The sequence below is a fragment of the Microtus oregoni genome, unplaced genomic scaffold (genome assembly GCF_018167655.1).
Source record: "Microtus oregoni isolate MIOR12 unplaced genomic scaffold, Mior012 000008F_ref0000371, whole genome shotgun sequence".
Classification (NCBI taxonomy): Eukaryota; Metazoa; Chordata; class Mammalia; order Rodentia; family Cricetidae; genus Microtus; species Microtus oregoni.
In genome coordinates this window covers 43,941,321-43,966,231 of record NW_024543067.1, presented here as the reverse complement: position 1 = coordinate 43,966,231, position 24,911 = coordinate 43,941,321, and positions in this window count along the sequence as shown.

Below are 24,911 nucleotides of genomic sequence, written 5' to 3'. Positions count from 1 at the left end.
CCCCATGTTCAACAGACTTTCCTTCATGTCAGAACAGCCTCAGATCCCAAGGACTGAGAAAACAGCCGTATCAACCCCTCATCTTCTCCCCCATTACTACTCCTCTGTTCCCTTGAGCTATACTTTTAAGCAGCATTTTACTTTATTATACTTGTCTAATTTTCATGGGAGTTGTTGTTCCCCTTCATACATCCCGACGTTTTTCATTTCTGAACAACATTTTCCCTTACATCTATCTAACATTTTGAACTTTTCATTATTGGGATATCTTTGGGGGTTTGGGATGTTTTTGTTTTCTAATCTCTTGCTCTGACCCCTTCTCCTTCATAACATCCTTCTACTCTTCATCTCCTTTCTTTTATTTAACCTCCTTTGTCTACTTCTCACATGTCCTACCTACTTCCTCCTTCTTCTCCCTCATTTTCTGTTTCCACACTCAGCCTAAATAGTATCTAAGTTCTGACACATTCTACAGAAGTATTGCCATTTTCAGTATTATGATCATTGCCAATACACTGGTGGGCTGAAGTTGATTTTTAGTTGTATTTCTATTTATTGTATGGTTTGATGCTATTATTAATACAGTAGTTTGTTTAATCCTCACAGAATGGAACTGGGTGTTGAGGCTTGAAAAGTATGATGTTCAATGAGAAGATTCTTCCCCAAACAACAGATACACAAAACAGAGAACAGACGCACAGGAAACTTCCAAAGCAAGGCCACAAGAATTCTAAAAGAACATAACTCCTTAACTCAACAAAACTCTGAAATGGGTAAAATACCACATGAGGATCTCAAAAGTTTATAGGTGAAAATGATCCATGACATGAGAGAGGACGCGAGAGGAAAGTTAACAACGCAGAAGGAAACATCAGTGGAACATAGGGAAAATCAACAATATTGGTGAAAAATTAGAATAAAAAAAATGAACAAGGAAATTGAGGGTTTTGGAAAAAGAGAGGGAGAGAAAGAAAGAAAGATTTTGGTCATGTGGCCCCTGAGGTTGTTCACATTACAGTGATGACCCTACCCCAAAGCATACACAGAAATCACTAATTTGACATAATGGGTCAAAAAATCCAGTGAATATAGTTTGGAAAAGGTGGAGGAGGGTTTGAGAAGAGGTAGAGGGGGGGGCTTGGGGTGGATTTGACCAGACACATTGTGTACTTACATGAAGTTCTCATGTAATAAATAAAAGTATGCTTTTAAATTTTTGGAAAGGAAAAGTCAATGAACCAAGTTTAAAAGCACAATGTAAAGCATGCCCAATAGGATTCAATCAGGTGGAAAAAAGAGCACGAAGGCCGGGGTTGGCAAAATGCCATTTTAACATTTAAACATCAGTGAGGGAACAAAAGAAAATGATCTTTGCCAGAAGAACACCCAAAATGTCTAGGATGTGACTGAGAAAGCAAACCTTAAAACCCACTGTACAGAAAAAGAAACTGAGATAAACACTTAAAAAGAGAAAGTATATTCAAAAAAATGATAGTAGGAAATCTCCCAGATCTAAAGAAAGAAATAGAGATTTGGGCACAAAAAGTATTTTCAACTCCCAGTAGTCATGACTGCAGAAAACCATTGACATATTACAGTCGTGGTGTCAAAAATACAAAACAAAAATATTAAAATCTGCTGAGAAAAATGCCAACTCACCTAAAAAGGCAGAAACAACAAAATAATATAGATCTCACATCAGCAACCTTCAAAGCCAGGAAAGGATGGAAAAAGACTTGAAAGTAAATAACTGCCAACCAAGATTGCTATAACAAGCAGAGATACCTTTTTAAATTGGCAGGGAAATAATGATATTTCAGGAATAAGCACAAACTAAGGCAATTCATGACCAACCTGCCAGCACAAAGACACAGAGAAGTAAAGACAGTCTCAAACAAGAGAACAAGAGAAAAAATAATTTGCAAGTGAAAAACAGATGAACAAAGGACATCTGGAAATAAATGCATCACACCCAGAACATGAAATCAGCAAGTCCCTAATACTAACGGAGTGAGAGTAAATAACAAACAATAATCCAAACAACCAGAAAAACAATCAACAAAATTACAATAATAAGCAAACATCTCTTAATAATAGTTTTAAATATAAATGGCTTAAATTCACCAATGAAGAGACCCAGACTTGCTGATTCCATTAAAATACTCTATCCAACTATCTGTTATCTCTAAGAAACACACATCATGGATAAAAATACCCACAGACTGAATAAGAATCAAAAGATGAAAAATAATCCAGCAAGTTAGTGGAAGATATCTTGGTTGGAGTTAGTATTACTGTGATGAAACACCATGACCAAAAGCAATTTGGGGAGGAAGGGTTTATTTTGTTAATATTTTCACATCACTGTTCACCATCAAAGGAAATCAAGGCAGAAATTCAAACAGGGCAGGAACCTGGGGCCAAGGGATAATTCAGAAGCAAGGGAGATGTGCTACTTGCAGGTCTGAATCTCATGATTTGCTCAGCTTGCTTTCCTATAGCATTGCTGACAACCAGCCCAGAGGTGGTCCCACCCACAGTAAGCTGTGCCCTCCCTAATAAGAAAATACCCTATAGACTTACTTATAGCTTGTATTTCATGGGAGCATTTTCTCAAGTGATATTTCCTCTTCTCTGATAACACTTGCTTGTGCCAAGTTACATAAAAACTAGCCAGTACAGAAACCAAAACCAGCTGGAGCTGGCACAGCTATTCTGATATTTGATAACATAGACTTCAAACCTAAATTAGACAGATGAGATAAAGCAAGCCACTACATATTAATAAAGGGAACAATTCTCCAAGGAGATGCAATAATTACCAATATTATTCCCAAATGTAGGGCTTCTAATTCCAGAAAACAAGCAATAATACATGTGAAAGGTCAAACAAATTCTAATACAATAATAGTAGGTGATTTTAAGGCCCACTGCCCTCTTTTGGTAAGTCATACAAATTAAAAATCAAAAAAAAATCTCAGAATTAAACAATATCCAAAAAGTCTTAGTTACCTTTCTTTTGTTATACTAAGCTATTATGACCAAGGCTACTTAGAGAAAGTTTATTGGGGATTTACAGTTTCAAAGGGTGAGTCCAGATCACTGTTGTGGCAAGCATGGAAACTGGCAGCCAGTGGCGGAGAGCCTACATCTGGAGACGTAACACAATCACAAGGCAGAGAGGGCTAACTAGAAGTGCCATGGCATTTTCTTAATTAGTGATTGATGTGGGAGGACCCAGCTAATTTTGAGTGGGTACAATCCCTGGGTTTCTGGTTCTGGGTTCTATAACAAATAGACTGTGTAAGCCATGGGAAACAAGCCAGTAGGTAGCACCCTTCTATGTCTTCTGCATCAGCTCTTGTCTCCAAGTTCCTGTCTGGTTTCAGTTCCTGCCTTGGCTTCCTTCAATGAACTGTGATTCGGAATATGTCAGAAAAATAAACTCTTTTCTCCCCAACTTGCTTTTGATAATGGTGTTTCAGCACAGCAGCAGTAACCCTAAAACATGGGGTAATGCTGGCTTTGCAGCCTGAATTTGATAGGACTTCATCCTTTTCTGTTTGCGGATTAATGATATTAATTGGGTTTTTTTTTTTGGCAGAACTTGGCAGTGAAGACATCTAGTCCTATTTAAGGGTGGTGTCTTGGGGTTTCTGTTGCTGTGACAAAACACCATGACCAAAAAAAGCAAGTTTGGGGAAAAGGGGGTTATTTAGCTTACTTCAGCATTGCTGTTCATCACTGAAGGAAGTCAGGACAGGAACTCAAACAGGACAGGACCCTGAAGCAGGAACTGATGCAGAGGCCATAGAGGGGAGCTGCTCGCTTGCTTCCTATAGCTTGCTCAGCCTACATTTTAGAGAACCCAGGGATACCAACCCAGGGATGGCAGCCAGCACCCACCATGAGCGGGGCCTGCCCCATTGACCACTAAATGAGAAAATGCCTTACAGCTGGATCTCAAGGAGGCATTTCCTCAATTAAGGCTCCCTCCTCTGATGACTCCAGCTTTTGTCAAGTTGACACACAAAACCAGCCAGTACAACTGACCCATTATCAACTTGAAACACAAATATATCACCTATTAAGCACAACCCTTCCCTTCTTATTCATCCCCAGAATCTTTTAAAATCATAAATAATTTTAAAAGTTCCACAGTCTTTACAAATTCAGACTTCAAATTTTCAGCCTCTTTAAAATAACCAGTCTCTTATAAAAGCTCAAGTCTTTCATCTGTGAACTGTTTTAAAAATCAAAACTGAATACCTTCGTCAAGGGGGAAGAACCTCGGCACTGCCACAAGATGAACCAAGCAAAACCAAACTCCAACAGTATAGATAACTCAATGTCCAACTATCTGGGATCCAGTCATGGTGTTCTGGAGTCTTCCAAAGGACTTGGGTCACTTTTCCAGTTCTGCCCTTGAGACACACACAGCTTGTCTTCTAGGCTCCACTGCCCTGCTGCTGCTATTCTTGGTGGTCATCCTATGGGACTGGTATCTCCAAAATGCTGAGCTGGCTGTGTGTGTCAATTTTACACAAGCTGGAGTCATCAGAGGGAGGAGACTCAGCTGGGGAAATGCTTCATTGAGAACCAGCTGTAAGGCATTTTCTCCTTTAGTGATTAATAGGGGCAGGCCCAGTCCATGGTGGGTCATGACATCTCTGGGCTATTGGTCCTGTGTTCTATTAAAAGGTGGACTGAGCAAACCAAGGGAAGCAAGCCAGTAAGCAGCTCTCCTTTATGGTCTCTGCATCAGCTCCTGCCTCCAGGATCCTGCCCAGTTTGAGTTTCTGTCCTGACTTCCTTCAGTGATGGACAGCAATGCCAAAGCGTAAGCCAAATAAACCCTTTCTTCCCCAAATTTCTTTGTAGCCATGGTATTTTGTCACAGCAATAGAAACGCTCACTAAGACAAATTGGTATCAGTACAGTGGGGCATTACTGTGACAGACCAGACCATGTTTTGGGAAGGATCATAGAAGAACTTTGGAACTTTGGGCTAGAAGAACCATTGAGTGTTATGAACTCTGTTGGATGTTCTCTAGAAGTTTGGACGATAAGAATGTTAAGAGCAGTGCAGAAGATGGAAGCCTAACTTGTGAAGTCTCAGAGGGAAGTGTAAAGACTCTATCATGGCCATTTTTTATTGTGAATTAACATCCTGTGGTTCTGATCAGCTGGGGCTGAAGAATAAACTGTGATTCACAAGATACCCAAACAAATAAAGCAAACTTTTGCTTTGCTGGGATATTGATGCTGGTCAGCTGGAGATAAGAAATTAGTGATGATTAAGAAGAGACCAGCATCACTGAGGTGAAATCTAGAAACTGTTGTCTGAGAGCACAGAGAAGCTGTGTTACAGTCAGCCAAGACTGTGCATGTACCTAGTGCTGGCAGCCAGACTTGGTAATGTATAAGAATTGAAGGCATGAAGGGATCTTGGAGAACAGCTAAGCTTTGGCACTGTGAAAGGTGAGGGGAGGCCACTGATGAAGGTGTAGCCTCAGGGGCAGCTGAAGGCCCAGGACTGAAGGGGTCATGCAAAGAAGTTGAGGCTTAACACCATGAAGAGAGCCTATGAGAGGCTATTGGTTAGAGTCCAGTGGCAGCAGAAGACCCTAGCGTTTCGAAGATGCCAATATCATGGAATGACCATCAAGAACAGGAGTGGCGGTGGAGTGGAGCCAGCCTGTGCACAGAAGACAAGCTGTGTACTTTTCAGGTCACAGAGCCAGAGAAGTTAATCAAGTCCTTTGGAGGACTCCAGAGCATTGTGACTTGAATCCCAGATTCCGGACTGTTGGAATTTAGATTTGCTTTGATTGTAAATGTGCCCTAATTTTTCCCTCTTGAAATAAGAAAGTATTTTCCTGGAGCCCACAGTTGGGAGACTTGAATTTTAAAAGACTTCTGATTTTTTAGGAGACTATTTTAAAGGATCTGAAATTTTAATGTGTTTGAATTTGTAAAGACTGAGACTTTTAAAGTTATTTATGATTTTAATGTGAGACCTTGGGAATGAATAAAAAAGGAAAGGTTGTGGCTAAATAGTGATGTATTTGTGTGTTAAGTTGACAAGGGGTCAGTTGTACTGGCTTGCTCTACGTGTCAACTTTCCACAAGATAGAATCATCTGAGGAGGGAGCTTCAGCTTTAAAAAAATGTCTCTGTAAGATACAGCTGTAAGGTGTTTTCTCATTTGGTGATCAATGGGGGTGGGCCCAGTCCACTGTAGGTGGTGCCTGCCATCCCTGGTTTGGTGGTCCTGTGTTAAAAAATAAACTGAACAGGCCATGGAAAGCAAGCCAGTGAGCAACTCCCCTCTATGGCCTGTGCATCAGCTCCTGCCTCCAAGATCCTGCCCTGTTTGAGTTTCTGTCCTGACTTCCTTCAGGGATGCTGAAGTGTAAGCCAAATAAACCCTCTCCTCCCCCACTTGCTTTTTGGTCATGGTGTATTGTCACAGCAGCAGAAACTCTAACTGAGACAGGTAAGGTGGGGGAAGACTTGTTATTCCGGTTTTAATTTTGTTTTCTTTATATTTGGTATGATTTGATTCTTGGACTTAGAGAAGGTTTCATGTCCTACTGAAAAGAATTTGTGCTATCTTTTTATTGTATACAATACTTCACATAGATAGATAGATAGATAAATAGATAGATAGATAGATAGAGATAGATATAGTGTATGCATATATAGGGCATGTGTGTATATATAGTAATATAAAATAATATACATATTATATATAGTTGATGTATATAGTGTATATATAGTCTATATAATACATCAATATATTTAAGGACAAAATCACATATTATGTCAATTAATAAAGAAAAGCCCTTAGACAGAACTCAATATCCCTGCATGAAAAAATCCTGAAGAAACCAGGAATTGAAGGAACATACTGATTACCTGATTACCAACTGGAAGGTTAAAAAAAAAAAAGACCTGAGAAAATTTCTTCTAAAATACATCAAGTCTAGAGTACCTATTCTCCTATTTTTATTTAATATAGTGCTTAAAGTCTTAGCTAGGGCAATAAGACAAGTAAAAGAAATAAAGGGAATATAAATAGGAAAAGAAGTTATATTATCACAATTCACAGATAAAATGATCCTGTACTTAATACCCCTGAAGACACTAACCACCTAAAACACCTCTTACCCCTGATAAATACTTTCAGCAAAGTAGCAGAATACATAATCAATGTACAAAGGAGGTTTAGGCAGGAGGATTGTGAGTTCAAGACCAGCCTGGGTTACATAGTAACTTTGAGGCTAGCCTGCACAACATAGCAAGATCCTGTGTCAAACAAATCAAAATCATTATAGAATTTTTTTATCTAGTGTGTGCATATGTGGCATGTATATGTTCATGTATGCATATAAGCGTGCATGTGTTTGTGTGAATGCAGACATGCTACAGTGTATACATTAAGGTCAGAAGACAATCTCAGCTGTTGGTCTTTATCTTCCACCTTGCCTGAGCCAGTGTCTTTTCTCTTCCACTGCATATGGCAAACTAGTTGACCCATGAGCTTCCTGCGATTCTCATGTCTCTGTCTCCCCTCTCCCCATAAGAGCACTGGGATTATGAACATAGGTACCTCTACATCCAGGTTTTATCTAGGTTCTGGGCTTTTGAAATCAAGTCCTTACGTTGCATCACAAGCTCTTTACTTCAGCATCTCCCTAGTTCAATACAGAATTGTTAATGAAATCTATGTGATGCTTTAAAATTGATCTAGAAAATAAAAGTCACAAGGATAGGAGATAAAACATTGAACCAGATTTTAGTGGCACACACCTATAATCACAGTATTTAGGAACTTTGAAGCAGAGGGGCTAGGCTGGGTTGGGCTGAATAATGAGGTCTGGTCTTAAAATGTGTATGAGTGTGTGTGTGTGTGCGTGTATGTACATGTGTGTGTAAAAGAGTACGTGCACAATTTCCTGAAAAGACATACTAATATTTCCTAAAGCTAAAATAATATGAAAATACTTACAAAATATTCTAATGCTATTTATTTGACACTTTACTTCCTATTTCATTTAGTTTGTTCATCCACACAGAAGTGGTTATGAGCTGCTTTTAACTCTGATGCCACAACGAGCTATAAGGACATACACTTTCACAGATAATGGGCACCTGTTTCTCTAGAGTTCACACCTACAAGTCCTACACACATGCCACAATGGCTTTAGTCAACTGTTCAGCTACAATGCATGATAGTCTTCATTTCTTTGGTCAGGAACTGGATCTCACATTATATAACTTTAATTTTTTTGGTAAACCAATATGCAGTTCGTTGTTTTCATTTCCACTTCTCTAATTATGTGTTATGAAGATTGATGGTCTCTTTATTCAGATTGTTAGCTATTTGGGTTTCCCCTTCTGTGAATTACTATTAATATCCTTTGCTCATTTTTCTAGTAGATTTCCTAATATTTTTCTCTTGATGACTTGTAAGAAATCCTTACAAATGTATTATATATTAATCTCTTGTCAATTCCTCTTTTATTTTGCAAATATCTTCTATCAATCTGTTACCCATCTGTCAATTTTGTCTATAGTTTCCTTCATTAATCAAAAATCTTTAATTACATCTTTAATTTTTACATGACCACAGGTCTAGGTTTCTTACATTAAATATTATAAGAAATGGCCATAAGGGGAAGGTGACCAGCAAAGATGCTCGTTGACTTACAGTGGAGTTACATCCCAGTGAGCCTACCATACTGGGAAGATCTTAAGTCAATAAAGCTTTGTTAACTACTAGCACAGTGGTCCATGGTGAGATCCTTGTTTCTCCTGCATCCTCTCTTCCATGATGCTCTGCTTCACTACAGACCCACAGCACTGGAGTCAAAAAACCAAGGATTGAAATCAGTGAGCAACACTTAGAAAAGAGTGAGGAAAATGGTTATCTGATGGGGGAAGTTGTTGGCTTTATCAGAGTTCAGCCAAGTCAGCCAACTTTTCATTCTATAAGTAGATATAACAGTGTTTCCCGATGGCAATGATAAACCCAGTCAAAGGAAGTAATATTCAGTCTAGGACTACTTCTTTACTCTCGTGTTTCCCTGGTGAACTCAGGCCTAGTTAGCCAAAGATTCAAGTGTAAACAAGAAATTCATTGTTCAGAATGGTATTTCTATCTTTCAAAAACAATCATAGCCAATATTACAGGACTTCTTGTATCACCAAAAACATAACTGGTACATACCTATGTGAATGGTCAAAATCCAGAACAACCCCCAATGTATGTGTAAGTGAGGAACAACAGGAGAATTCTCTTTCTCATCTCTCTCTTCCTCCATCCCTTCCTCCCTCCCATCATGTGTGTGTGTGTGTGTCCGTCCGTGTACCTGCACAGAATGCAAAGAAGAATATCAAGGGTCCTGCTCTATCATTCTTTGCCTTATTTTCTCAACACAGGGTTTCTTAGCTTGAACTCATGTCTTCATGTTCACATAGTAAGCACCCTTCCCTGCTTAACCATCTCCCCAGCTGGCTACTTGTTGTTTTTAACTAAGAGAATTTAAAACTGTATGTGGCTATTTCTGGAAACTTTACTCAGAGTCAGCAAGGTGCCACTTAATGAATAAATTACTGTATCAATCATGGCCTATCCAGGAAATAAAATATTAGTCAGCAGCAAGAGAAGAAATGAGCTGCTGGACATCTCCACATTCAGGAGGCAGAAGCAGGTGGATCTCTGTGAGGTTGAGGCTGGCCTAGTCACAGAGAAAGTTTCAGAACAGTCATGTCTACACAGAGAAACCTTGTATCTAAAAAAACAATAAAAAAAATAAAAAATAAATGAGCTATGAAGCTATAAAAAACTAAAGAGGAATTGGAACGATGAATGGACTTTGCTCTATAGCTGATGAGAAGAGGCAAAGAGCTGAAACTTCAGTTAAAACTAAACAGTTTTTAGACTTGCAACAACAGTCAATCCCTCCAGGATTTTAAAGTCTAATCAGTGAGTGTTGGACTGTAGCTAAGAATGTGGAAAGTATATTCCAAGCAAATGAACCTAAGGGGCAAGTTAATGTCGCCATTTTAATATCTAAAAGAATGAACTTCACATCAGAACTAATAAAAGAGGGAAGAACACTATATACTCATCAAAGGAAAAATCGACCATAATGACATTTCAATTCTTGATATTTATGTCCCAAACACAAGGACATCAAAGTTTGTAAAAGAAACACTGCTATAGTTTAAATTACATATTGACCCTTACACACTGAGAGTATAAGACTTTAATGCCCCACTCTTACCAACAGACAGATCATCAAGACAAAAACTTAACAGAAAAGGTGGAACTAACAGATGTTAGAAAGCAAATGGACCTAACAGATATTTACAGAATGTTTCATCCAAACACAAAATAATGGACCGTATTTTCTGCAGATCATAGAACTTTTTTCCAAAATTAGCCACATACTTGGACACAAAGAAATTCTCAGCATATAAAAGAAAATTGAAATAACTCCATGAATCCTATCAGACCACCATGGATTAAAGCTGGATATCAACAACAAAAACAATAGAGGCTTACAAACTCAGGGAAACTGAACAACTCTCTACTGAATAGAAAATAGGTCAAGAAAAGAATAAGAAATAAATTAGACTTTCTAGAATTCAATGAGAATAAATAAGAGCATACTCAAACTTAAGGAACACAGTGGAAGTAGTTATAAGAAGCAAGTTCATAGCACTAAGTGCCTACATTAAAAAAAAAAAGCTAGGAAGATCTCATGGTAGTAACTTAACAGCACTCCTGAAAGCTCTAGAACAAAAAAAAGTAATTATATCCAACAAGAGTAGTTGGCAAGAAAAACTCAAGGCTGATATCAGTAAAATAGAAACAAAGAAAACAATACAAAAATCAATAATTTAAAGAGTTTGTTCTTTGACTCAACAAGATAGACAAACCCTTATTCAGACTAACTAAAAGATGGAGAGATAACTAACTAAACTAAAAAGATGGAGACTAACTAACTAAAAGATGGAGAGATGACTAACTAACTAAAATACAAAAGGACAATATCAAAATTAACAAAATCAAAGATGAAAAGGGGGGTCATGATAACAGGCCAACAAAGAAATCTAGAAAATCATAAGGATTTACATTAAAAATCTGTACTCCAGCAAATTAGAAATCTAAAAGAAATGGATAATTTTCTCAATAGGAACCACGTAATAAAGTTAAATCACAATCAGTTAAACAATTTAAAAAGGCTTATAATCCTCTAATGAAATATAAGCACTCATTAAAATCTCCACAACAATAAAAGAAAGAAAGAAAGAAAGAAAGAAAGAAAGAAAGAAAGAAAGAAAGTCAGTCCAAGGTCAGATAGCTTCAGAGCAAAGGCTTTGACAAAATCCAATACCCCTTCATGATGAAAGTCCTGGAGAGAAAAGAGATAGAGAGAACATACTAACATAATAAAGGCAATTTTCTTTTTTAAAATCTTTTTTATTGATTTTATGGATCTATACATTTTTCTCTGCTCCCTTCCCCTTCGTCTCCCCTCCCCTTCTCCCCTCTACCATGGTCCACATGCTCCCAATTTACTCAGGAGATCTTCTCTTTTTCTAATTCCCATGTAGAGTAGATCCATGTATGTTTCTCTTAGAGTCCTCACTGTTGTCTAGGTAGTCTGGGATTGTGAATTCAGGCTGGTTTTCTTTGCTTTATGTATAAAAACCACTTATGAGTGAGTACATATGATACTTGTCTTTCTGGATCTGAGTTAACTCATTCAATATGATGTTTTTCTAGATCCATTTGCCTGCAAATTTCAAGATGACATTATTTTTGCTGCTGTGTAGTAATCCATTGTGTAAATTAACCACATTTCCCTTATCCATTTTCCAGTCAAGGGGCATTTATGTTGTTTCCAAGTTTTAGCTCTGACAAACAATGCATAGTTGTGCACATGTCCTTGTGGTATGATTGAGCATTCTTTGGGTATATACCCTAAAGTGGTATTGCTGGGTCTTGAAGAATGCTGTTTCATAATTTTCTGAGAAATCGCCATACTGATATCCAAAGAGGCTGTACCAGTTTGCATTCCCATCAGCAATGCAGGAGTGTTCTCTTTACCCCACAACCTCTCCAGCATAAGTTGTCATCAGTGTTTTTTATCTTAGCCGTTCTTACAGGTATAAAATGGAATCTCAGAGTTGTTTTGATTTGCATTTCTCTGATGGCTAAGGATGTTGACCATTTCCTTAAGTGTCTTTTAGCCATTTTAGATTCCTCTGCTGAGAGTTCTCTGTTTAAGTCTTCACTCCTTTATTTTATTGGATTATTTGTTCTTTTGATGAACAATTCCTTGAGTTCTTTGTATATTTTGGAGATCAGCCCTCTGTCTGATATGGGGTTGGTATAGATCTTTTCCCATTCTGTAGACTGCCATTTTTGTCTTATTGACCATGTCCTTTGCTTTACAGAGCTTTTCAATTTCAGGAGGTCCCATTTATTAATTGTTTTTCTCAGTGTCTGTGCTATTAGGGTTATATTTAGAAAGTGGTTTCCTGTGCCAATGTGTTAAAGTGTACTTTGCACTTTCTCTTTTATGTGGTTCAGTGTGGTTGGATTTATGTTGATCCATTTGTACTTGAGTTTTGTGCATGGTGATAGATATTGATCTATTTTCATTCTTCTACCTGTTGATATCCAGTTATGCCAGCACCATTTGTTTAATAAGCTTTCTTTTTTTTCATTTTATATTTTTTGCTTTATCGTCAAAAATCAGGTGTCTTTAGGTGAGGTATGTGGATTGATACCTGGATCTTGGATTCAGTTCCATTGGTCCTCCTGTCTGTTTTTATGCCAAAACCAGGCTGTTTTCAATACTGTATTTCTGTAATAGAGTTTGAAGTCAGGGATTGGGATGCCTCCAGAAATTCCTTTATTGTACAGGATTATTTTGGTTATCCTGGGTTTTTTGCTTTTCCATATGAAGTTGAATATTGTTCTTTTGAGGTCTGTGAAGAATTTTGCTGGAATTTTGATGGGCATTGCATTGAATCTGTAGATTGCTTTTGGTAAGATTGCCATTTTTACTATGTTAATTCTACATTCCCGAAGGCATGGGAGATCTTTCCATTTTCTGGTGTCTTCTTCAATCACTTTCTTCAAGGATTTAAATTTCTTGTCATACAGGTCTTCCACTTGTTTGGTTAGAGTTACTCCAAGATATTTTATGCTATTTGTGGCTATTGTGAAGGGTGATGTTTCTCTGATTTCTTTCTCAGCCCATTTATCATCTGTGTATAGGAGGGCTACTGATTATTTTTTTTGAGTTAATCTTGTATCCTGCTACATTACTGAAAGTGTTTATGAGTTGTAGAAGTTCCTTGGTAGAATTTTTGGGGTCACTTATGTAAACAATCATATCATCAGTAAATAGAGTTTGACTTCTTTTCCGATTTTTATCCCTTTGATCTCCTTTTGGTGTCTTATTGCTCTAAATAGGATCTCAAGAACTATACTGAAAAGATATGAAGAGAGTGGAAAACCTTGTCTTGTTCCTGAGTTTAGTGGGATTGCTGTGAGTTTCTCTCCATTTAGTTTGATGTTGGCTGTCGGCTTGCTGTATATTGCCTTTATTATGTTTAGGTGTGTTCCTTGTATTCCTACTCTTTCCAAGACCTTTATCATGAAAAGATGATGTATTCTTCAGCATCTAATGAGATTATCATGTGTTTTTTTTTAAAGTTTGTTTATATGCTGGATTACATTGATAGTTTTCTATGTTGAACCATCCCTGCATCTCTGAAAAGAAGCCGACTTGATCATGGTGGATGATTTTTCTGATGTGTTCTTGGATTCACTTTGGCAGTATTTTTATTGAGTATTTTGCATTAATGTTCATGAATGAGATTGATCTGTAATTCTCTTTCTTAGTAATGTCTTTATGTGGTTTGTTTATCAAGGTATTTGTAGCCTCATAAAAAGAGTTTGGCAATGTTCCTTCTATTTCTATTGTGTGAAACAATTTGAAGAATATTGGTATTAGTTCTTCTTTGAAAATCTTGAAGAATTCTGAGCTGAAACCATCTGGACCTGGGCTTTTTATTTTCTTTCGGTTGGAAGACTTTTGATGACTGTTTCTATTTGTTCAGCAGTTATGGGTCTATTTTATTTTCTTATCTGGTCTTGATTTAATTTTGGCAAGTGATATTTATTTAGAAAGTTGTCCATTTCCTTTAACTTTTCCAATTTTGTGAGGTACAGGTTTTCAAAATATGACCTGGTGATTCTCTGGATTTCCTCTGTGTCTGTTGTTATGTTCCTATTTTCATTTCTGATTTTGGTAATTTGGATAGTCTCTCTCTATTTTTTGGTTAGTTTGGATAAAGGTTTGTGAATTTTGTTGATTTTATCGACAAACCAATTCTTTATCTCATTGATTCTTTGTATTATTTTCTTTGTTTCTATTTAGTTGATTTCAGCTCTCAATTTGATTATTTCCTGTTGTCTAGTTCTTCTGGGGAGTTTTCTTCCTGTTGTTTTAGAGTTTTCAAATGTTCTGTTAATTCACTAGTGTGAGATTTTTCCAGCTTCTCTTTTTAGGCATTGTGTGCTATGAACTTTCTTCTTAATACTACTTTCATTGTGTCCTATAAATTTGGGTATGCTATGTGGTCATTTTCATTGAATTTTGGGAAATTTCTTCCTTTATTTCTTCCTTGACCCATTAATGATTCAGGTGAGCATTGTTTAATTTCCATGTGTTGTGGGCTTTCTGGAATTAGTGTTGCTGCTGACTTCTAATCTTAAGCCATAGTGATCCTTTAAGATATATGGGGTTATTCCAACTTTTTTGTATCTGTTGAGTTTAGCTGTTGCAGAAATGAGCAGGCTGCTTATCATCCCCGCTAGCTTACACCTGAAATAATCACACAGAGACTGTATTCACTTAAACACTGCCTGGCCCATTATTTCTAGCCTCTTATTGGCTAACTCTTACATCTTGATTCAACCCATTTCTAATAATCTGTATATCACCACAAGGTTGTGGCTTACTGGGAAAGATTCAGCATGCCTGACCTGGCAGCTCCATGGTAGCTCTCTCCAACTCTGCTTTCTTCCTCCCAGAATTCAGTTCTCTCTCCCCACCTACATAAGTTCTGCCCTATCAGGCCAAGCAGTTTCTTTATTAATTAACCAGTGAAAGCAACACACAAACAGAAGGACCTCCTACATCAGTTTGCTTTGTTACCTAGTATGTGGTCAGTTTTTAAGAAGGTTCCATGAGGTGCTGAGAAGAAGGTATATTCTTTACATTTGGATGGAATGTTCTATAGATGTCTGTTAAGTCTATTTGAGTCATAACATCTGTTAGTTTCCTTATTTCCCTATTAATTTTTTGTCTGACAGACCTTTCCAGTGGTGAGAGTAGGGTGTTGAAGTCTCCCACTAGTATGTGGGATTTAATGTGTAATTTAAGATTTAGAAGTGCTTTCTTTTGTGTACTAGGGTACCCTTGTATTTAGGGCATAGATGTTCAGTCTTGAATTTTCCACCTGATGGATTTTTTCTGTGACTAATATGAAACGTCCTTCTTTGTCTCTTTTGATCGATTTTAGTTTGAAGCCTAATTTGTTATATATTAGGATAGCTACGCCAGCTTTTCTCTTAGGTCCATTTGATTGGAAAGTTTTTCCCAACCCTTTACTCTGAGGCAATGTCTGTCTTTGAGATTCAGGTGTGTTTCTTATATGCAGCAGAAGGATGGATTCTGTTTTTGTATCCAATCTGTTAGTCTGTGTCTTCTTATAAATGAGTTGAATCCATTTATATTAAGGGATATTAATGACCAGTGCTTGCTAGCACCTGTTATTTTAGTTTTTGTTGGTGGTGATGATATTTTGTGGTCTTTTCCCTTCCTTGGGATTTGCTGCTGTGAGATCATGCATTCTCTGTGTTTTTGTTGATATAGCCAACTTCCTTGGGTTGGAGTATTTTTTTTTTTATTGAGAAAAGGAAGAAAAAAAAAAACAAGTTTCCACCTCCTCCCAGCCTCCCATTTCCCTCCCCCTCCTCCCACCCTTCTCCCCCTCCTCCCATCCTTCTCCCCCTCCCCCCACTCCTCTCCCCCTCCCTCTCCAGTCCAAAGAGCAGTCAGGGTCCCCTGCCCTGTGGTAAGTCCTAGGTCCTCCCCCCTCTGTCCATATCTAGGAAGGTGAACATCCAAACTGGCTAGGCTCCCACAAAGCCAGCACATTGCGTAGGATCAAAACCCCGTGCCATTGTCCTTGGCGTCTCATCAGCCCTCATTGTTCGCCATGTTCAGAGAGTCCAGTTTTAACCCATGCTTTTTCAGTCACAGTCCAGCTGGCCTTGGTGAGCTCCCAGTAGATCAGCTCCACTGTCTCAATGGGTGGGTGGAGTTTCCAATAAAGACAATTTTCAACAAGCCCCTTGCCAACATCAACTTAAATGGAGAGAAACTCAAAGAGATCCCACTAAAATCAGGAACAAAACAAGACTGTCCATTCTCCCCATGTCTATTCAATATAGTACTCAGAGTCTTAGCTAGAGCAATGAGACAACTGAAGGAGACCAAGGTGATATAAGTATGAAAGGATCTTTACATAAAAGAAAGGTACAATCTCCAAGTATCTTTATTTGCAGATGATATAATAGTATATATAAGTGACCCTAAAAATTCCACAAGGAACTCCTGTAGATGATAGTGATAAACACTTTCAGCAGAGTAGCTGGATACAAAATTAACTCACAAAATCAGTAGCCTCCCATATACAAATGACAAACAGAAAAAAATCAGAGAGTATCTTTCATAGTAGCCTCAAATAATATAAAATACCTTGGTATAACTGTAACCAAGCAAGTGAAAGATTTATTTATATTATAAAAACTTCAAGTTTTTGAAGAAAAATTAAATAAGATATCAAAAGATAGAAAGATTTCCCATGTTCATGGATCAGTGGGATTAACAAAGTAAAAAAGCCATCCTACCAAAAGTAGTCTACAGATTCAATGCAATCCTCATCAAAATTCTAACACAACTGTTCACAGAGCTTGAAGGGGCAATTTTCAACTTCATATGGAAAAAAAACTCAGGATAGCTAAAATACTGCTTAATAATAGAACTCCTAGAGTTCTCCCCATTCCTGATTTCAAGTTGTACTACAGAGCTATAGAAACAAAAATAGCATGGTATTAATGCAAAAACAGATATATTGATCAATAGAATTGAATCAAAGACCTAGACATAAATCCACACTCCTATGGACACTTGATTTTTGATAAAGAAGCCAAAAGACACAATGGGGAAAAGGCAGCATCTTCAACAAATGATGCTGGTATAACTGGCTGTCTCCATGTAGAAGAAAGAAAATTGATGAATATCTTTCACCCTGCATAAAACTCAAGTCCAAGGGGATAAAGACTTCAACATAAAACTAGGTACACTGAACTTAATAAAACAGAAAGTGGGAGAAAGCCTTGAACCCTTTGGCACAAGAGACACTGATAGCACAGGCACTAAGATCAACAATAAACAGGACCTCAGGAAACTGAAAAACTTCTGTAAGGCAAAGGATACTATTAGTCAGATAAAGACGCATCCTACAGAGTGGGAAAAGGTTTTTACCAACTCCACATCCAATAGAGCTCTAAAAAGCAAAATATAAATAACTCAATAAACTATATCAAAAAGCAAATAGTCTAATTTGAGCTGAGTGATGGTGGTGCATACCTTTAATCCCAGCACTCAGGAGGCAGAGGCAGGCAGATCTCTGTGTGCTCAAGGCCAGCCTAATCTACAAGAGCTAGTTCTGGGACAGGCACCAAAGCTACAGAGAAACCTTGTCTCATAAAACAACACCAAAAAATAATGGGTAGAGATCTAAACAGAGAATTTCCAATAGAGGAATCACAAATGGCTGAGAAGCACTTAAATGTTCAACATTCTTAGCCATCAGGGAAATGCAAATCAAAATGACACTTAGATTCCATCTTAAGCCTGTCAGAATAGCTAAGATCAAAAAATGCAAGTGAAAACTCATGCTGGCCTGGATGTAGATTAATGGTCTGGAAAGTCTTTCTGTCTATGTGTTGCTTTTATTGGTTAATGAATAAAGAAACTGGATTGGCCCGATAGGGTAGAATAGAGGTGGGGGGGGAACTAAACTGAATGCTGGGAGAGAGGAGGCAAAGGCAGAGAGAAGCCATGTAGCCCTGTGGGAGACAGATGCCAGAACTTTAGCTAGTAAGCCACAGCCACATGGAAATACACAGATTAATAGAAATAGGTTAAATTAATATTTAAGTGTTAGCCAATAAGAAGCTAGAGCTATTGGGCCAAGCAGTGATTTAATTAAAACAGTTTCTGTGTAATTATTTCGGGTCTGAGCTGCTCAGCAGTGGGAGCCAAAAATGACCCTCTGACAACAGATTAAAGGGAACTCTTTTCCATTGCTGACAGGAGAGCAAACTTACACAGCCCCTATAGAAATCAATATGAAAATTCCTCAGAAAGTTGGTAATCAATGTACCTCAATACCCAGCTATGCCACTCTTGGGCATATACCCAAAGGATGCTCCATCCTACCACAAGGACACTTGCTCTTCCATGTGCACTACTGCTCTATTCATAATAGCCAGAAACTGAAAATAACATAGATGCCCTCCATAGAAGAAGGGGTAAAGAAAACATGGTAATTTACTCAATGGAGTATTACTCATAAGCTCTTTTTAAAATGATGTCATGAAATTTGTTGGCAAATGGATAGAACTAGAAAATGTCATGCTGAGTGAGTAACCCAGACCCAAAAAGATAAATATGGTATGTATTCACTTATATGTGGATTTTACCATTAAATAAATGATAAAAAAGCCTACAGTATGTAGACTCAGAGAGGTTAGGTATAGAGGAAAGGACTAGAGAAAACACATGGATCTTCCTGGGAGAAGGAAATAGAATAGATTTTATGGGTTAACTGGGGGCACGATAGGGGATGCAGATGGGAGGATCAAGTGGGGAGGGTGAGGGGAGATAGGGTTGAGGGAAGGAATGTGGAGAGAAGCAGCTGGACTTGAAGGGTATTTGAGGGATTGTATGGTAACTTAGTGCTGTGGAAATTTCCTAAACTATATCAAGGCAGTTCTAATAAAATCTCCTAGTAATGGGGGAGACAGAGTTCCAACTAGCCATCTCTTGTCAACAAACAAGACTTTAAGTACCGGGACTGGGTTGTATTCTACTAAGGTGTTGGCTAAGGGGGTCCCATGGAAATCCCCAAACAACTCAGGCTGTTACCAAAACAATGTGTTGCTCTCCACAAAATTACATTGCTAAGGACAACACCCACACAACTCACTGAAAATGTAAAAATTGAACTCTTGCCTACATTGAAACTTCACCCTATGTTTCAGTATATTTTGGTTCTCTTCAGGCTACCAAAAGAAATGTAAACACCAACCCAGTAACACAACCTTTAACCTACAATCTTTCTGCAAGATATGTTAGGGCAATGGTGGCACAGAACTTACAGGAGTAACCAACGAATGTCTCGTTTGATTTAAGGCCCATTCAACAAGATAGAACTTATACCTGACCCTGCTTGAGTGACCAAGAACCAGAGACTAGATAACCCAGAGACAAAGAGGAAAACCAAATACTACTGATCAAAAAAAAAAAAAAACAGGAAGGAAGGAAAGGAGGGATGGAGTGAGTGAGTTGAGTGAGGGAGGGACGGAAGGAAGAAGGGAGGCAGGGAAAGAAGAAGGGAGGGAGGAGAAAATGACTCTTAATGATATTCTGCTATGCTCATAGTTCAGTGTCTTATTCAGTCACCGTCAGAGAAGCTTCTTCCTGCAGCAGATGGGAACAGATGCAAAGACCCATGGTCATACATTATGCAGAGAGAGACTCCTTGGAACACACAGTTCTAAAAAGGATCTGTCCATCAAATCCATTCCCTCAGAGCTCAGGGAAGCCCCTGGAAGGGGAGGTGGAAAGAATGTAAGAGCCAGAGGGAGCTGAGGATATCAGGAGAACAGGGTCCTTGGAATCAGCTGAGCAAGGCTTATACGATTCTGAAGCGGCAAGCATGGGGCCAGCTCTGGAATGCTTCAGGTCCTCTGAGAAAGTCTTAGAGCTTCTAGTATTTTTATGGAAGTCCTGAACGTGTGAATGAAGAGTTCTCTGATTCTTCTGCCTACTCTTGCAGTTCTGTTCCTTCCACTGGGTTGCCTGGTCCAGTCCTGACCTGATGGTTTTTCCTTTCCCTTATTATATTTTTATTTTCTCATGTTTGGTTGTTAGAAGCCTGTTCTTTTTAATGAGAGACAGAAAGGGAGTGAATTCAGAAGGGAGGGGAGGTGGAGAGGAATTGGCAAGAGTAAAGGAGGGGAAAACTGTAGTCAAGATATATTGTAGGAGAAAATCATCTTTTTAATAAAAAAAAAGAAAAAGAAAAAACAAATATAGAAAGACTGATCTGCATGCTTCCCACTGAGAAAGACCTTTATCTCTTATGTGTTTGTCAAACTTTGCTGATATTGAGTATTTTAATAAAGTAGTTAACAATATCTACTACAAAAACAAATTTATTATATGCACCCAACTTAGCTAAGCACCACCGCACAAGCCAGATACTCTCTTGGGTAGCTGGAAGCTGTGCCTTGATGCCACATTACCACAGGGCAAGAATCTTATATCATCAGCCCAAGAAAAGAGCTACGTTCAGAATCTAAGTTCGGCTTCTACTGAATATATAATGCTTTCACCCCACTACAACATAGAAAACTTGTCAGTTAAACTATAATTAAATCGGGGCTCATCTGTATCTACAACAAAAAGAAAGCCTGTGGAACAAAAGACATTGGCAAGCTAGCTACACTTAATCAAGTGAAAATAGCAAGGAACTATTATAAAATATCTAACTTCCTACATATACAATGGAAAAAGGGTTGCTTTCTACTTTATACAAAAGCACAAACAGATTAAACAATCAGAATACAAGTAACCTATAGGAAAGAAAGTTCTGTTGAGTTGACAGCTGCCAGAACATGGCCCCAAAAAGGAGTCATATGAGGAGAACCCTAAGTGCTTGTGGGAAAACTCCAAGAAAACAAGACAGGAGTCATGTGACCTCGCTTTCTTCAAAATACGGAATTGTTTTGAGAATGTGTTTTCCTGCTTTTCCTGCTCCTCCCAGATGTAGCAGATAGGTGTGAGTTTACCTCAGATGATTCATTACTATCGTTATTTGGGTTTTCACGTGTCGCTTGCACTCCACTATCAACTGTCTGATGCTAAGAATAAAGCTGGCTACTACATGAGACTTTAGTCTACCTCATTTATCAGGTCCATTCTCCCAGGTCTAATGGCCTCTAGAATGGTGATGGAGAACTTGTGTTCTGTGATATTGTTTGTGTTCTGACAAATAAAGCTTGCCTGGAGATCAGAGGATGGAGAGGGAGGTCCGTGCCTCTAATCCAAACACATGAGAGGTAGAGAGACGTGATAAGGCGGGACAGAGACAGGATATGAGCCAGTGGTACTGAGGAACCAGAGAGGATGGGAGCAACTGGTGGCTGCTCCTGGTTCTTTGATGTTCCAGTTTTCACTGCAACATCTGACTCCTGGTTTTATTGATAAGACTAATTAGGATCAAGCTTCAAGCTTGCAGAAGAGCCGAGATAATTAGCAACACATGAAGAGATGCAGATGAATCTAGGAGGTGTCATTTTATGGGCATCTGACCAGAAATAAAAGCCAAAGCAGAGGTATTGAGTAACAGGAGTCTTATACATAGGCAAATTTTTTTCTTCCTCTGGAGGTCAGTTAGGTCTGTAAAATATGTACAGCATAATTTGTCAAGCCTGCTGAAACACTCCTTTCTGTGCAAATCTTGGTGACTACACAGGATACAACGTCTAGAAGATTGGTCTAGAATCTTCTGTACAATGTGAGGTCTATAGGTAATAAGACTGTACTCTAGTTAAGACTTGCTGCCCAAGACCAAAGGCCAGCAAGGACCTGTCAGGTAACAGACATGTTGATTTGCTTTACTCTTTGACCATTTTGCTTGAATGTGTCTCATAACTTTGTATTGTAGACTTTTTAAAATACACACAGTTCAAAACTATTTTAGGTACATAGAAAGGATTGGATGACAATGATAGAGTGTTCCTCAGCTGGTAGAGGGCTTGCTCATCTTGTAAGGGTGGGAATCTGAGTTCAGTTTCCAGAAGACACACCAGCAAGCCAGCCTACATGGGGAGTTCCGGGTTGACCTGATCAATGAGGGACCTGGGGAGTTCCAGGCTAGCCCTACTAGTGAGGTATTGACATGAAGCTAAGACTGAGGAAAGCCTGTGGACCTGCATGCTCCCCACTGAGACAAGCCTTTACCTATCATGGTATTTGTCAAGTTTTTCTGGTATTATTTCAAAAAGTTACTTTACAGTATCTTCTATCAAAACATGCATTATGTATACCCAGCTTACCAAGCACCGTAGCCCAGCAGCAGCACACAGTAGTGTACCAGCTGATTGCTCTCTCTGAGAAAGCCTGTCTCAGATGACGAGAGTAGTGCTCCATGAACAATATTTGTGCTTGTCTTCTGGCCTCCATACACACACAGACAAAATATAAATATATAACACACTGAAAATTTTGGAAGAGCCTATATTAAGCTCAGAAACAAAGTTCCTGAGGCTGATGGTGGTAATGAAGTACTTACCACCACACAGCATAAGAACTTCAGCTAAAAAGCTGGTGTGCATACACCTGTGATCTCAGCACTAGGGAGAAAGAGACAATGGGATCCCCAGAGCTTACTGGGCAGCCAGTCTAGTGAGTCTTAGGACCAACAAAGACACTGTCTTCAAAGTTAAGGTGAAGAGTGACTGAGAATGACACCTGAAGTCAACTGCAACCCGCCAGTCACACAGATGAACACATGCATACACACTACCCTCCGGTCACACATACAAACACATGCATACACACTCCCCTCCAGTCACACATGCATACACTCTACCTTCCAGTCACACATGAATACACACTACCCTCCGGTCACACAGATGAACACATACATACACACTACCCTCTGGTCACACATGTAAACACATGCATACACACTCCCCTCCAGTCACACATACAAACACATGCATACACACTACCTTCCAGTCACACAGATGAATACAAACATACATACTACCTGCCAGTCACACATACAAACACATGCATACACACTCCCCTCCAGTCACACATACAAACACATGCATACACACTACCTTCCAGTCACACAGAATAACACATACATACACACTACCCACCAGTCATACAGATGAACACAAACATACATACTACCTGCCAGTTACATATACAAACACATACATACACACTACCCACAAGTCACACATACGAACAGAAACATACACACTACCCACCAGGCACTCATACAAACACATACATACACACTATGCACAAACACACACAAAAATCATCCCTCGGTAGATAAGAAGAGGTGACTTGAAAAGAGGATAAATCAAGATCCTTTTATGTTTGATATTTTGTAAATAAGGGATGCTTTTTTATATTCTACTTATATGAGAAAAGATTTAAGATGATTTTAAATGAGATGACTGTCTGTAAGCCAATGAATGGCTTGACATAATTATGGGAAAATGCAGAAAAAGAACTAATCAAGTTTAAAGGACCTTTTGACATTAATCTTCAGTTATTGCATTTGGCATATAACTGATCTCTGGTTCTTCAAGCAAAGCCAGTGTGAAAAGGGGAGAACAATGTGTATTCCATCTGGGATCCCAGGCAGACGGTATAGGCTTCACTCGGGACAAATCCCAGGCTAGAAATAAATTCTACATTCTTAAATGTTTAGAATCATCCAAAGAAGTGAAACTAATGGTGGTTTGATTAAATGTACATAAAATCAAATTTTAGAGTCCATGAATAAAAGTATATATATTATACTACAGCCATCTCGGCCCACTTTCTCATGTCTGTTGTGCTTTGGTATGACTATAGCCTGAGTAACTGAGACTCTGTGTGATCTACAAAGTTCAAGAAATATTTGCTACTTTATGGGAGCAGTGTGTTGATCTGTCATAGGTCATCTTCTGTGTTAGCATCATATCTGGGGTGGGTATGGGGTCATCCACATTCACCGCCAGTGCTGAAGACGCCGAAGACTCTGAGCAGGTATTTTTAACTTCCCGATGCTGTGATCCCTCCTCAGTGTTCACATTGCCTTCTCATCCTACCACATTTAGCTCTTCTTTTCTGTGCCTTTTTTTTTTTTAACACAGAAGGGACTTATCTCTGAGAGAGATCAGAAGCAACCATCAGCTCTTCCTCAATTATCCACCCTCAGAGGAACTCTAAGCATGGCCCTTGGTGACCACCTCAGGCACCATCACACACATACACCTTCTGGGGATGGCACAGCACCAGAAACAGTCCTACCTGCTAAGTTCTAGAACAGGGCCCTGGGATATCACAGATTCTGAAGAAACCCAGGAGCCCCCACCCCCACTGATAAGTCAGGTATGTATGCACAAAGTCTGGGTGTTCAGAAGCATCCCACGAGCTCTCCTCAGCCTGTAGGTGTCCATCCATCTGAAGTTTAAAAGCCCTGTTCTACAGGGCTGCTAATCTGCAGTTTCCTGAGCCAGGGTCTCCTGCTCTGATCACATCATAATGGAAAAGCAGGGGGGCAGTGTATGGTGAAGAGAAAGAACCCTCTGCTCAGCAGTCACAATCATCTATCATTCCTCTATTTTTTGGCTTCCTCCCTGCCTTTGTGGATTTTACACACACACACACACACACACACACACACACACACATACATACACACATGCATGCATGCATGCA